The sequence below is a fragment of the Hibiscus syriacus genome, unplaced genomic scaffold (assembly GCF_006381635.1).
Source record: "Hibiscus syriacus cultivar Baekdansim isolate YM2019G1 unplaced genomic scaffold, ASM638163v2 tig00111847_pilon, whole genome shotgun sequence".
In the NCBI taxonomy this organism is placed as follows: domain Eukaryota; kingdom Viridiplantae; phylum Streptophyta; class Magnoliopsida; order Malvales; family Malvaceae; genus Hibiscus; species Hibiscus syriacus.
The window spans coordinates 459,422-474,225 of NW_024063200.1; the positions used below are offsets into that span (position 1 = coordinate 459,422).

At 35.6% G+C, this 14,804-nt stretch overlaps 1 long non-coding RNA gene across 1 annotated transcript; it reads left to right on the forward strand.

Annotated features, from left to right (window-relative positions):
• Positions 1–7,463: 7,463 nt before the first annotated feature.
• Positions 7,464–8,356, forward strand: LOC120172238. The gene is made up of 3 exons (XR_005520945.1): positions 7,464–7,778; positions 7,990–8,111; positions 8,200–8,356. It is a non-coding gene; the product is annotated as an uncharacterized LOC120172238 (long non-coding RNA).
• Positions 8,357–14,804: the final 6,448 nt, after the last annotated feature.

The following is a 14,804-nucleotide window of genomic DNA, read 5'->3' on the forward strand; positions in this document are numbered from 1 at the left end:
ACTCGATTGCGATACAATTCTTTCAACTTCAATCTCATCTTGCCCCGTAATTATGATACCATCAACATAAACGAGAACATAGGTAAAAGATTCCCCTAAGCGACGAATGAATAATGAGGCATCAATTTGTGTCCCATAAAACCCAATTTGACCAAGAAACATACATAACCTCGCATACCACCTTCGTGGTGCTTGCTTAAGTCCATACAACGCCTTTTCAAGTTTGCAAACAAGTCACGTGCCATCAGCAGCAAGCTATTCAAACCCAGGAGGCTGCACCATGAACACCTCCTCACGTTAGTCCCCATTGAGGAATGTATTATTCACATCAACCTGTCGCAATTTTTACCCATTCATGACAACTAAGGTCAATATAACCTTTACCATGGAGGGTTTGATAAATGGGCTAAACGTATTATTAAAGTCGTGTCCCAGAACTTGAGTGAAACCTTTCGCCACTAAACGAGCCTTATACCTTACAACTGACCCATCGACATTTTTCTTGATCTAGAATAACCACTTGCACCCGATTGTCATTCGAATAGAAGGTAGTGACATCAACCGCCATGTACCCTTATCAATTAGAGCATTATATTCATCTATGACAACCTCTTTCCACGCAGGAGACAACAAAGCTTGTTTAATAAAGATCGGTTCTTCACCATCAAGAATAGCTTGAACCAAGAAGGCTTTGGGTTTAAAGATCCCAACCTTGCTTCTCGTGATAATAAAATGAATATTTGAAGAAGAAGAAAGAGAAGATTTACTAGGAAGAAAAATTGTAGCATCCATATTCAAACTATTGAGAGAAGTCAGTTGAGGAGCTGAATCTGCAACAACAGTGGAGTGAACAGGAAAAGGCAAACCACCAGAAACATCAATTCATCGGGAAGGGACTGTGTGATTCATGGATTTTTCCATATAATAACCGGACGCAACTCTAGTAGAAGACATCAGAGAGAACACTCTATGGTAGGAGATACTAGTACGATAAGGAGACAATCCAATTTCACTATGGTGTGATGTTGGGCATGTTGTGACTGCTTGATTACGTAGCACCCTATTGATGCCATGCACTATATCAATGGTGGCAGACGGTTGGAAACCATTTGTAGGAGAAGGATGAGTGACAACTGCTTGACCTACAAATGGGAAAACATGCTCATCAAACTGCACATACCGAGAAATATTGATTTAACCTCCAGGTGCAAGATAAATATGACCCTCATGGTGAACACTATAGCCAAGGAAAATACAAGCCTGTGAGCGATAATCAAATTTGTGAGATTGAAACGAACGAATGCACGAAAAACACCTACAACCAAACACACGTAAATGCTCATACTTGGGGGGTGACCAAACAGTTTGTTAAACGGTGATGACCCGAGAAGCACTTTTGTAGGTAACCGATTAATGAGGTACACCGCAGTGGTTACGACATAAGACCAATATTTCAAGGGTAATGAAGCCTGGGCAAGCAACGTGAGAGCCGTATCAATAATATGTCGGTGTTTTCGTTCAACAACACTATTCTGTTGAGACGTGTAAGTACACGTGATCCGATATCGTACCCCATCCTCTTGAAGAGACTTGACATATGGACGAAACTCACCACTCAATCACTTTGAATAGTTTTAACCTCTCGACCAAATTGAACATGAAACATGTGTTGAAATAAGCGAGATACGTACAAGGCTTAAGATTTCTCCTTCAACAAATACACCAACGTAAACTGCGAATAAGCGTCGACAAAGGATATATAATATCGATTTCCATTTGAGACCACATGAGGTATCCCCATAGGTTAACATAAACCAAATGAAATTGTTCACTATACATTGTTTGAGAAGCAGAAAAAGGTAAAGAGTGAGACTTCCCAGCTTGGCAAGCAGTTCAAATTTCATCATTAACCAACGATAAACCAACATTACAATGTTTACAGACTTTGAGTAATGTATCACAGGAAGTGTGGCTTAACCGTCTATGCCATAAACCAAAATCAACTACTCCATGAACAATATTACACTGAGCAGGCACATTATTATGAAACAAAGCAGAATTAAATTCAAAAAGTCCATATTTCTCTTGGTCTTCAAGTAACACCGCCCTCGTGTCCTCGTCACGAATCATGCACCTACGAGCATGGAATTTAAGAAACACCTTATTATCACAAGCAAGTTTGGAGACGGAAACCAAGCTTTTGGATATACGAGGAACAAGGAGCAAGTTATTTAATCGTAAAGAGCGAGTAGAAGTAACCAAACTAGATTTACCGACCTTAGAAATAGATAAACTATTACCATTACCCACGAGGAGCTTACCTGTGCCAGTATAAACTTTACCCGCAACAACATTAGTCGCGTCCGAGGTCACATGATGAGAAGCCCCGAAATCTATAAACTATTTCTTGGATGAGCGATAGCCCCCAAAACCTCCAGGGCTAGATTATTATCCACACTCAGCCATCATAGCAGAAACAGTACCATCCCAAGATCCTTGGTGAATATAACCACACCCATGAGTAGAGGAAACCGTGCATACGCTAACAGACAGAGGATTGGCAGGTGCTGAGGCCTTACTCTCAGTAGCAGAAACCCCACGAAAGCTTTGGTCAAACTGATACTAGGACTTGTCCAGTAAGTGGCCAACCTTTTCACACGATTGGCATTGAACCTGGGGTTTACCACGACCATGACCTCCCTAGTACAAAATAGAAGAACCCAGATTCTGCCCAGATACTTTGACCATCTCCGTCCCTGGAGAATCATTCACCGATAGTTTTGCCATATTAGCACTGATAGAAAAACTGGCAGCTTTCTAAAAACCATGTTGTTGAACCTCCGCGTCAACCAGAATTAAAACAACTCCATCTAAGGTGAAAGACTCCTTGTTGGCAGTGATAACGGTAATAAACGAACGATATTCGAACGACAACCCATTCAAGATCGTATCCACTTGTTCATACTCTGACACCGGACTTCCACAGGCTGCAAGAGTGTCACACAGTTCTTTAACCTGGGAGATGAAGTTACGCATACTCAGCTCCCCCTTTTTTATAGCTTTCAACCAATAATTCAAGTTCATTATCATTATTGTAAACCTAGTCGCAAAAAAATTAGTAACAGTGGACCAAACTTGTGCGGCGATGTCAGCACCAACCATGTGCAATAGAATCGAGGGAGACATCATTGACAAGAGCCAAGAGGCAAGCACACTATCCTGGCGACAAACACTTCATAAGCTTCATTCTCAACAACCATCCCATCCTCTAAAGCCACCGTCACCGGAAAAGTGACCGTACTGATAAGGAGCTTCTCGAGTCTATGGCACAAAGAAGACCAGACGAGAAAACCAAATAAAGACGTAGCTATAGAAGACAAAACCCTCCAGATCTCAAGGCTACTTATACCATATTGAATTTTGATTAGCACAAATGCCTTATTTTTTTCATTTATCAAGAGCCACGTATATATGGATTTTACAAAAACCTGCTAGAACATTCCATGCAGTTATACCAGACTTGCCTTGCTGGCATACTATCCATAACAACCAAATAACAACTTATTTGTTATTCAGGTAATAGTTAACAGAGGAAGGTGTTTGATAACATAATGTGGAGCCATTAAAATACAGCCGCCATTGGCCACCATCCGATCAAACCGCTCGAAAACACCCCCATGCGTCCAAGTGAACGGAGGACTTTTGAACCCCAAATCCACTAGATTATGGTTATTTAGGAACTCATCGAACATATTACACCCTTTCCCACACTGGACGTCTCCACGTTTCTCATCGCTAGATATGATTGCGTTGAAGTCGCAAACTAGAATCCACGGGGTATCATCTGATTTACGCATCTCATCAAGGTTAGAAAGATAGAGCAAGTAAACCTTAACCTGAATAAATTAAAAGGTGGGCAGCCACCACATCAATAAGGAGATGAGCATCCTAAAGAAGCCAGATGCCCTCGGAGAAACCGATAGCCTCCACCGTGAAGGAATTTTTGAACCCGAGCTTGGCAATCACATGATCAACTTTTTGACCGCTAATGCGAGTTTCCATAAGAGCTGCCATATGAGGCTTATAGTAGTTAATATATTCTTTTAAAATCTTTGGGAACTTAATTCCCCCGTCGCCCTGGCAATTCCACGTTAAAAGCGTAAAATCCTTGGCTTGTTCCCCTACCTGAACGTCAATGCTTTCCACCGCCATATGCATGGCTTTATTAACGGTTAAGCTACCTGATATTTAGGAGTCATCATGCGTCGCTTATAATCCCGGGCCTGTTGCAAGGTAAGAGCTTGCCCACTCGACGTAGTGCATTTATTGAAAATAACCGCATAATGGAGGTTGGAGTTGAGGATGGTCTCTGATAGATGTTCTTCCATCCCTACGAAATTCTCAAAAATAGGATTAGTTTTAGATGAAAAGATCAAACCATTAAGCCTTACCAACTTAGCCTGCCGCGGGGGGTGGGGGTTATCGAATTGTGGATGCAAGGCCTCTGCATGGAATCATACACGCTAACTCACTTCATGGAAATATCTACGTTAACTGCCTGCATAGGACTAATGGCTTGGCTATTCTACACGTAGGTACCGCTAGGTTTTTCCTTAACTTTGAACGTGGCAATTGCGTGGGCCACTAAACCCACGGGCTTTGAAGGCAGCACAATGGGGCTACTCTGACTTTGCCTTGGAGGATAGTTCTTACAACCATAATTGTCATCTTTAGTTTGGTTTCTATGATTGTTCCCTGCAATCAAAATTTGGCCGTTAAAAATATTCTCACTACAAGAAATTTATTATTGTTATAAATTTAACTTTGTCAAAATTAAATTTATCACTATTAGTAATTTTTTTAGTGACAAAATAAATAATCGTCGCATTAGATTTAAAAAAGATATATAATTATGATAAAAGTTAAAATCGTCATAATAATTTATCACAATTAACGAACTTGTCTAACATATGGTAACAAATAAATTTTATTACGAATTTTTATCACAAATGTTTTCCTCCAATTTTTTGGCGCCAAATTAAAGGTATATAGTGAAAACTATTGTAACTAAAAGTTTTTATAACTATGACAGAAAAAATTGTCACAACAAATAATGAGATTTAGATTTGTTGTGACAAATTTTGTTTGTAATTATATATTTTAATTATAGTGACAAAATGTATAGTCACAAATGATTATCTACAATTTTTGGTACAAAAATAAAATCATATACTGACATGTTTTGTAACTATAAACTATAATTATTATTACAAAAAAAAAATTTCACTACAAATAATGAGATTCAAGTTTTTAGTAAAAAACAGTGTTTGTCGTTATATATTTTAATTATAGTGATAAAATATATTGTCACAAAGATTTCACTCCATATTTTTTTTGCGTCAAAAAGTCATATGGTAACAAAATTTTGTAACTATATGTGTTAATAATTATTACAAAAAAAAGTATTGTCACAAAAAATAATGATATTCACGTTTTTGTAAAAAATTATATTTTTAGTTATAAATTTTAACTATAATATAGCATATATTGTCATAACTATTTTTCTCCACTTTTTTGTTTCAAAAGTTATATTGACAATTTTTATAATTATAATTTATAGTTTTTTATAAAAAAATTATCACATCAAATAATAAAATTCAACCTTTTTGTAATAAATTATTTTTGTACTTATATATTTTAATCATTATGAAAAATTATACTATCAGAACCATTTCTCCATATTTTTCAGTGTAAAAAAATGTTATATAGTAACAAAATATATTATCATAAAGATTTTCCTCCATATTTTTTTGTGCCAAAAAAATCATATAGTAATAATTTTTGTAAGTATAAGTGTTTATAATTATTACAAAAAACATTGTAACAAAAATAATGGTATTCACTTTTTTGTGATAAATTATACTTGTAGTTATAAATTTTTATTATAGTGATGACATATATTGTGATGAATATTTTTCTCCACTTTTTTTCGTTTCAAAAAGTGATATTGATAAGTTTGTAATTATAATTTATAGTTATTGTTACATAAAAAATTATCACATCAAATAATAAAATTAAAGTTTTTTTAATCAATTATTTTTGTAGTTATATATTTTAATCATTATGAAAAGTTATACTATCAGAACCATTTCTCCCTATTTTTTGGTGCCAAAAATGCTATATAATAAAAGTTTTATAGTTATTGTTATAGAAAAATTTTAACAACAAAATTTTTTAATTAATAAATGATTTTAATTTTTTATGAAAAATGTACTTGTAGTTATACATTTTGATTATATTGAGAAAATATTATTATTATTATTATAAAAATAAAATGTCAAAAAAATCAAATTTCTATGATATATATAATTCAATGGCATTTTCAAATAAAATATAATAACAAAATATATTATCAAAATATTTTCATTTATTTTTTACGAAACTAGTTTATTTTTTTCTTAATTATAATTATGTAAATAATTTAATTAAGTAAATAATTTGTATAAATCAATATGCATAATTGAACAAATTAAAAGTAATTTCATTTAGAAGAACACAAACAATCGTAATTAATTAAACTAAATAATATATTTTAATAAAATAATTGTCTCACTTAAAATTATAAGTAATCCTCCTCCTCTTTGTCTTCATATTGGTCATCCATATCTTCATTTTGACCACCACCACCACCACCACCACCACTGTTATTATCACTATCATCATCTAACTCAATGATCATCAAATTTTTAACAAAAAAATAATTTTAAAACATACAAATAATAAAATAATTATTTCATAATTTTTAATAATAAAAAAACTCAATAAAATAATATCTTTCTATTATAAAAATATTTTATAAATTTTAACAGTAAGAAGAATTGCAACAGATTGTATAATCGAGTCCTTTTGTATACTTAACCCAAACAAAACCCTAAAAAAAATGATAAACAACTCACAAAACGAAAGCAATACATCTTCCGCTCCAAATTCTCTCTTTAGAATTAAGTGACTAAATCAAAACAAGCTAAAAATAACCTAGAAAACATGCTGAAATTGTAAAGATTAACTAACAATTATTCATTTTCATACCTAAAATATATTATTAAATAAAATAAGCTAAAATTACACAATCAGCCATCAAAATTTAAATAATACAATACAATCATTGCAGGTGACAATAATGCAAAAAAACTAAACTTAAGGGGACCTAATGTGATTTTCCCTTGAACTGATAGCTAAAACAGGCTAAAAGGAGGACAAAAAACCTAATTAGACCATACTCTAGTGATCAGGACACAAAATTCCTAAAGTACAGGAACCTTATGGGTGGTTAACCCATGAACTAGTGACCAAACGTTAAATCACGCTAAAGGTATAAGGACCTGAACGTGATTATACCAAAATTGAAAAAAAAAACTTAATATCTCCCCCTTCCCTGCTATTACTGCCCGAGAAAGCAAAACAAACCTAAAAAAAATCCAACTCCTCCCCTCCCTCAAAGCTACGGCGGTCGGCCTTCAAAGGAGCCAAAGCCCACAGCCCAGGGCCACCCTATATGGGTGGCCATCCACCTCTCGGCCAGAAGCTAGCGAGGCGCTGGAAACCCGTCCAACGCAACCCCTAAACGTCACAAGGGTTCAATTCACTCTTCCCTTCCTCGATCGAGAGAGAGCCACGCCCAAGGCCGACCACCACGTGCAGTGGCACCACGACCAAAGCCATTCCAGGACCGACCCTCAAACCTCCTCACTGACCAAGACAAACCCGACGGCGGTAGTGTAAGCCGACTCCTCCCTTCCAAATTCATTTCTTTATTTTTATTTTTAAAACTCGATTGAAATGCATGCATAAAAAACGAAAAGAAATATGCTAAAATACCTTTAAAATGAAATTTTTGGTTCTGTCTTAGATTTTCAATTTTTTTACATTGTCTCGGTTGGGTTTTATACCCATTGCAAACTGAAATGAAATTAAAAAACTGATTGGCAGTTGAAGGTGCTGTAATTTGCGGGAGATGGTGACCTTGTTGCTGCTGCTGCAGAGTAGCATGGGGCTGAGCATGGCTTGGGCGGGAGCAACAGCAACCGGGATGGCTTGGGATGCTGCAGCAGGTAAGTTGGTGGCCTTGCTGTTGCAGGGGATGGCTGTTTGTACTTTTAATTTTATTATAATATGAAAATTGGTGATTACAATAACAAGGTTGAGGAAACTCTCAAAAATGGTGGGAGCACCTCGAATGCAAACAGTGCTATCAACGGAGGAGATCAAAAGGGTAAAAGAAAGGGCTTCCTGCTAAAAACTTGATAGCCGAGAGGCGCCGTCGGAAGAAACTCAATGATAGGCTTTACATGCTGCGATCGGTTGTGTAGACACTCACTTTTATCTGGTTTACAAAATAATATACTATATTATTATATTATTATTATTATTATTATTTTATTATTATTATTTTATTATTATTTTTTTTTAATTTTATATTTTGCAGACACCACTACCCACCATTATCTCATTTACATGCACCACCCACCTCTCTACAATTTCTCGGCCACTAACCCCACTAAAAAACAAATTTCATTATCTATCGGTTAACGAATCGGTCATGCTATCGATTTACTGGTTCAACTGGTCGAATCAGTCCGACCGGTCGGAATAACCGGACGACGTTATAATTATTTAAAAAATTAAATAAAAATACAAAAAATATTTAATAAAAAATAATTTTTTATATCACAATTCATATTCAAAGCAAGTCATAATATATATAAATTAAAAACCATAAAATCAAGTGAAACAAAATGATTCAAATTAACTACAACATAATATTTAAGGTAAAACATATTAAATAATAAATATAATTATATAACTATAATTAAAAAAATAAATTTGTGGCTAAAAAAAATCATAACAAAATTATATTATTTGGTTTAATTTTTTTTTTAAATCAATCTCACATGGCTAAGAAACATAGAAGAGCATCCCAAAAGTCTAAAGAGTAAAAATATGAGAACAAAACAATCCCACATTTCTAAAAAACATATAAGAACACCACAACTAACTTCTATAAATAATAGAGGTAATTTGACATTTTAAATCATGGAGCCTTTTGGTGAGCATTGAGTGAACTATTCTTTCACTTCAATCAAGCTCGAATTTTAGGCTTCAATTGAGCTTCTAAATTTTTTTTAATATTATATTTCGAGTTCGAGTTGAACTTGATAATTTTTAACTTGTGAGTTTGAGTGGAGTTGAACTTACTTTTAAAGTTTTCAAGTTCGAGTCGAGCTCAGCAATACTCGAGTTCGACTTGACTCGTTTAACAAACGAAATTTGGTTTAATTTTTTTTAAAAAAAAAAAAAATTTCCGGTCCGGTTCGAACGGTTCAACGGTTCTGACCGATTCACTATAAGCGATTCAGCGATTCTGACCGATTCACTAGACAACGATTTTCGGTTGAACCGACCGATCCGATCCAATTTTCAAATCAGAGCCTACCTCTCCACAATTTCTCGACCACTACCCTCCACGAAAAAACAAATCCCATAGTTTTCTCTTTAAGGTACATTTTTTGTCTGCTTTTTAAGGGGGCTCTGGACACAAAAAAAGATAAAAGGAATCTCTCTCTTTCCTTCCACATCTCCTCCCTCTTCTTGCCTTCTCTCTCTGACCCACCATGGATTCAAAAGCTTCCACCGCTGCTCAACCTGTTAGCCTCCTCTGAGAAAATCTACATCAATGGCGGCAACGCCCTTAACCAACCCATACACCCCTCTCCTTCAGAAGACTAATCAAAGTTGTGTCTTTCTCAAACCCTTCGCACCCACATGATGCATCTCCAAATCTGGCAGCTGCTTATTTTTTTCTACTTTTGACCATCATCGTTCGTCATCCGCTCCCTACACCGGTGGAGGCAGCAGAGCTTGAGGGAACACCATGGGTCGTATGCACAACTGAGGGTTCTACCATAAGAATGATGAAAATCGACAGCTCTTTGCGTGGAGGTTCGCTTTGTTAGAATAAGAGATCATAATGCAAGAATTACATGCATGAGATTGTTTCCGCTTGATGAAACTTTTCTAGTTCGAAGTGAGATGCAATGATATGAAGATGTTTTGGCGACGGTGGTGTCAAAGCATTGGCAAGTGGTGGAAAAAAGGGCACTATGTCTCTGGTCCCTTCGCTCTAGCGGAAAACGTGGTCAACAAGCTTTAAAGGCTACATTTTATGGGCATCAAAAACCTGTTTCATTGTTGTCAGTTGCTGGGTACAAACCTTCTATTTTTGGTAACCATGTCAAAGGATTCCAACATATCAAGTGAGAGTTTGGGATACGACTACATCATCAACTACTCATCATTCCTGTTGTGTGGGAATTATTTCCATGCTTGGTACTCCTGTGGCCATGAAATGCGACGAAGCCTTGCTTTATGCTGCTGTCGGTTCGTCTGTGGTGGTGGTTGATTTAAGGACAATGCAAAAAGTTAGAATCGTAGCAGTATATAAACCAAAATTACACTTCATGAGGGACCTATTTCTTATGGTGGAGCAGCTGAGTTCATGTGGTTCCAAGGCTGGAAAGCAAATTGTTGGGAAATAGAGTAAAATACAAAGCTGGAAACCCCATGCACGTGGAGGAACCATGCAACTTACATCATTCATTTTATTATTTTTAATTATTTGTCTTTTTTATTAACTTTTATTTATTTTTTGTTATCTATTTTATTTATTTTATTATCATTATTATATTAATATTTTTTCATATTTTTTTATTTTACAATGTAACAATATTTTTGATTTTTTAGGGGAATTTTTTAACCAGTTGAAGGTAAGTAATTTGAATAAGGTTTTTAAATTTCAATTTCAATTTTCGCAATTAAAGATAACCGAAAAATTAATTGGTACCGAAACGGAAGTTCAAGGGTACTAATCTTTTCTTGACCGTAACCGACTCCCGAACCCGACACATTTCTGGTAAAACTCAATATCAGATAAGATGGTGTCCGATCTACCTAAATGTTTTTAAAATGATCGGTGGCGACTCCAATTCATTTTATTTAAGTCGAAGCCCGATTCCGGGCCCAATCGAAAGGCGGTTGCGATAGCTTGGCGACTCCACTAGGGACATGTAAGTGAGTCAGACCATAATTAATTTTTCGATTGTCTTTTTATGCGAAAATGGTATATTTAAATTTTAATTTATTTATTCGATTCCAATTATTTATCTTTGATTATTTTTTAAGTAAATAGTCGTACTGACGTTTTTTTCAATGATTCCAGATTTTCAAAATTTTCATCTCAGTCTCTATACCCGAGCTCGGAACCCTATTTAAGTGGGAGTGAAAGCGACGCCTTCATGTGAATTTATTCACCGTGTTGGCCTAGCAAGTAGCCTTCGGGATTCATATACCTTATGTCTTCGTGTGAATTTATTCACCATGCGAGCATAAGGGAATGTTTCCTCTCATGTTTAACATAATCCACATAAGCTTGTAATGGGCTTAGGACTAAGGGTCTGGCAAGCCTAAGGGGGCACCAGCAAGGAGAACTCGGGTACCCTTTTAGAACCTAAACTGGGAGATTACAATGAATTAAAGCCCACCCCGAAATCTTATTCCAAACCCTAGGCTGCTTTGATTTTATTTCCTGCTTTATTTTCTGTTCAAAGCATACTAATTAGACCAATATGTTGTTAGGATTTGTTTGAAATTAGCATGCGGGATAGAGATTATATCCGGGTAGGAATAATAAGCATGTGGGGCAGATATCATGTGGGTAGGATTTTTCATTTTTATTATTGTTTTGATTTACCTCACAAACTCTTTTTTAATTTTGTTCTCTTTTATTTTAATTTTCATCATTTGCATCATTAAAAAAACAGGTGTTGATCCAAAAAATGTGTTCCTTAAATGTAAATAATTCGAATTAATGGACAAAGGGGTTGTAATACAAGAGGTGAAAAACGCAAGAGCTCGGCTATGGTCAGAAAAGACTTAGAAAGAAAAGAATGACAATCTGCAATGCAATTATGTGTCATATTCGATCAAGAAGACGTGGTGCCCACAATCAAGTACATCACAAGTCAACTTTTCAAAAATAGGTTGACAAAGGTGGCAGGGGCAGGACGAGAAAAAGGTTACTGACCTCGAGAGTCACTTCAAAGACAATAAGAACAAGATGACAAAACGATAGCTGAATTGGAAGCCATTGTCGACAAATTCAAGAAACAATCGAATGAACTTCAGATAATCCCTTTGATGGAGGATTTCAATGGCGTTTCCATTATAGAACAGGTTCAGCAAAAGATGAAAGCTAGAGATGCAGTCATTCGATACTTCTGGGAACATGTATAAAAAGCAGCTCGTCACTTGCACGGTTTGGCCAGAGAAGCCGGAGCGGCTCGGCAGGGTATTCGACCGGTGATAGATGAATGGATAAGACTAGGTTTCTGGTTTAAAAGATTTAGTCCGGATATACCTTTAAAAATGTTTATTGTCTCTTAAAAGATAAAACACTTTGGTCCCCAATGAGGATTATTTATAATAACAGACACATTTTTGGGTCAATGCCTCGAACATTGCATGCATCATGCATTCCTGCATATTTCGCATTATTTTTATTTTTTTATTACATTCACATGTCTCATAAAAAATGTGAACATTTTGATTCTATTCCCAGGACCTACAAAGAACTTTACCAGCAACTTCTTGACACCCATATAGTGTCACCATACCTGATGAAACCCATGAAGCCCCATACCTCAAGTGGTATGATGAAAATGCTCATTGTGAGTATCACGACAGTGTCCCAGGGTACACAATTGAGAACTGTTACGCATCCAAGAGAATCGTACAGAAAATACATAACAAGAATTAGATCGACTTCAACAACTCAGGGGCATCCAAGTGAGGCAGATCATTTCATCATTTGAGGCATTCTGTTTGAGTTTGTTTTTTCATTTTTTTCTCAAGTTTTTGTAAGAACATTTTAATAAATTTATGTTACTTTAATGATAACGAGCAATGAATCACATTTGTAAACTTGCAGTTCTTTGAATATCAACTGAATTAAGAAGCTTTGTAAATGGTTCAAAGTTACGAATCCCTGACAAAGAAACATGATTTAAAACAATGACTTTTTACCTTACCCATAATATACACTCAAACACCGTACCCTGCTCTTGCAATTAACCAATGTAACATTTTCCTTTCATAAGGTGCGGATAACATGGGGCATCATTTGCATATGACGATTACTATACTTTTTGTTTAAGACGTTCAATGATGATCATTATCTTTACATATGGAATAGTTAAGTAAGTGAATCTAGTTTAGGTCAGTTGCTTGAAAATTGAACTCTAAAGATGAAATTTTTGACTTTCAACAACATCTAGACTATAACAGGTTCTTCTTGACAATCTTAAGAAATTAAATCCGTAAAACAGAGCTATTCCGCTAAGGCAATTGGTTATAGAGGAAACTTGAAAGCCCTGGTCGTATGAGTAGATTACGTTCAAACCATGACATTGCTCGAACACTTGGTAATTCGGTGTTTGCTCCACTATTATTGTTCGGCCGAAGACTTTGTGATGAGATGAACCCTTCAGTTAACTTGATAAAACTGATTATAATGTTAAGTTGTCCCTCTAAAGCAATTAGTTAAACGCCCTGGCTTTATGGATTCAGCTAGCCAGATAACGACAAATTAAATCAAATTTATCTAAGCAAGAAATTTTCGGTAATGATGGACTAAGGGAGTTAAGGAACACCTGTTATAGTCAACTTCACACGAGCACTCAGGAATTTCATTTTTAGACCTATATTTATGCACTACCTTTGTTAAAGGAGCTTACGAGGCTTGAACAAATGGAAGATTTCAGAGGACTGAAAAAAAGGGTCTAGTAATTGATCATGCTAGTTGCGTCATTTTATCTGCACCCAATTAAAATGCCAAACCAAAAAAAACACGTTGCAATAACAAAAAATGACCTTTTTATGGCTGAAACCTTAGGTCAACCTAAAGCCAACTCATCCATTTGAACATTTGTCAAAGAGTTGTAACTCTAAAAGCATTAAAAGAGCTATTAATTCATTTGATATACTTTGAACTCATGTTTTTAATTTGATTCAATTGCGAATAATATTTTACAAAATTTTTATCCTTGTCCCTCCTAAAACAAGAAAAATGAGAAAAACATTTTCAAACAGAACAGTCTCAGATATGAAAGGTCTGTGAAGCCAAAGCTTGAAAAGAGAATGGGGCACGATCGATCTCATAGACCAGATTTGCAGACAAAACACGGGACTCCAATCCAAGAGATAAAACATAACTCATTCATGTTGCATGCATCTTAGATATACTTAAGAGCATCACATTTATCATTTTTTAGCACACATAATTTTTTACAGTTTTTAGAGTCAAATTTCAACTTCAAGATGAAAGATACTCAATTCAAAAGCGTATTTGAAAAATTGATGGTGGTTGCTCAACTTCACAATGAAGGGGCGGCTGACTGTCAACAAACAACTTCCTAGTTTCATTCAGAGCCAATTTCAACTTCACAACGAAGGATATTGTACTTGAAACAATACATACTTGGATTTCAACTTCACGACGAATGATATTCAAGTCAAGGCTCAACTTCACGATAAAGGGGCCATTTATTATTTCAACTCCACGACGGAGGATATCGTACCCACACATCAACGATTTCAACTTCACGAAGAAGGATATCGTGTCATTTGAGGCTCAACTTCACGACGAAGGGGCTTCCCAATTTTAGAGCCAATTTCAACTTCATAGCGAAGGA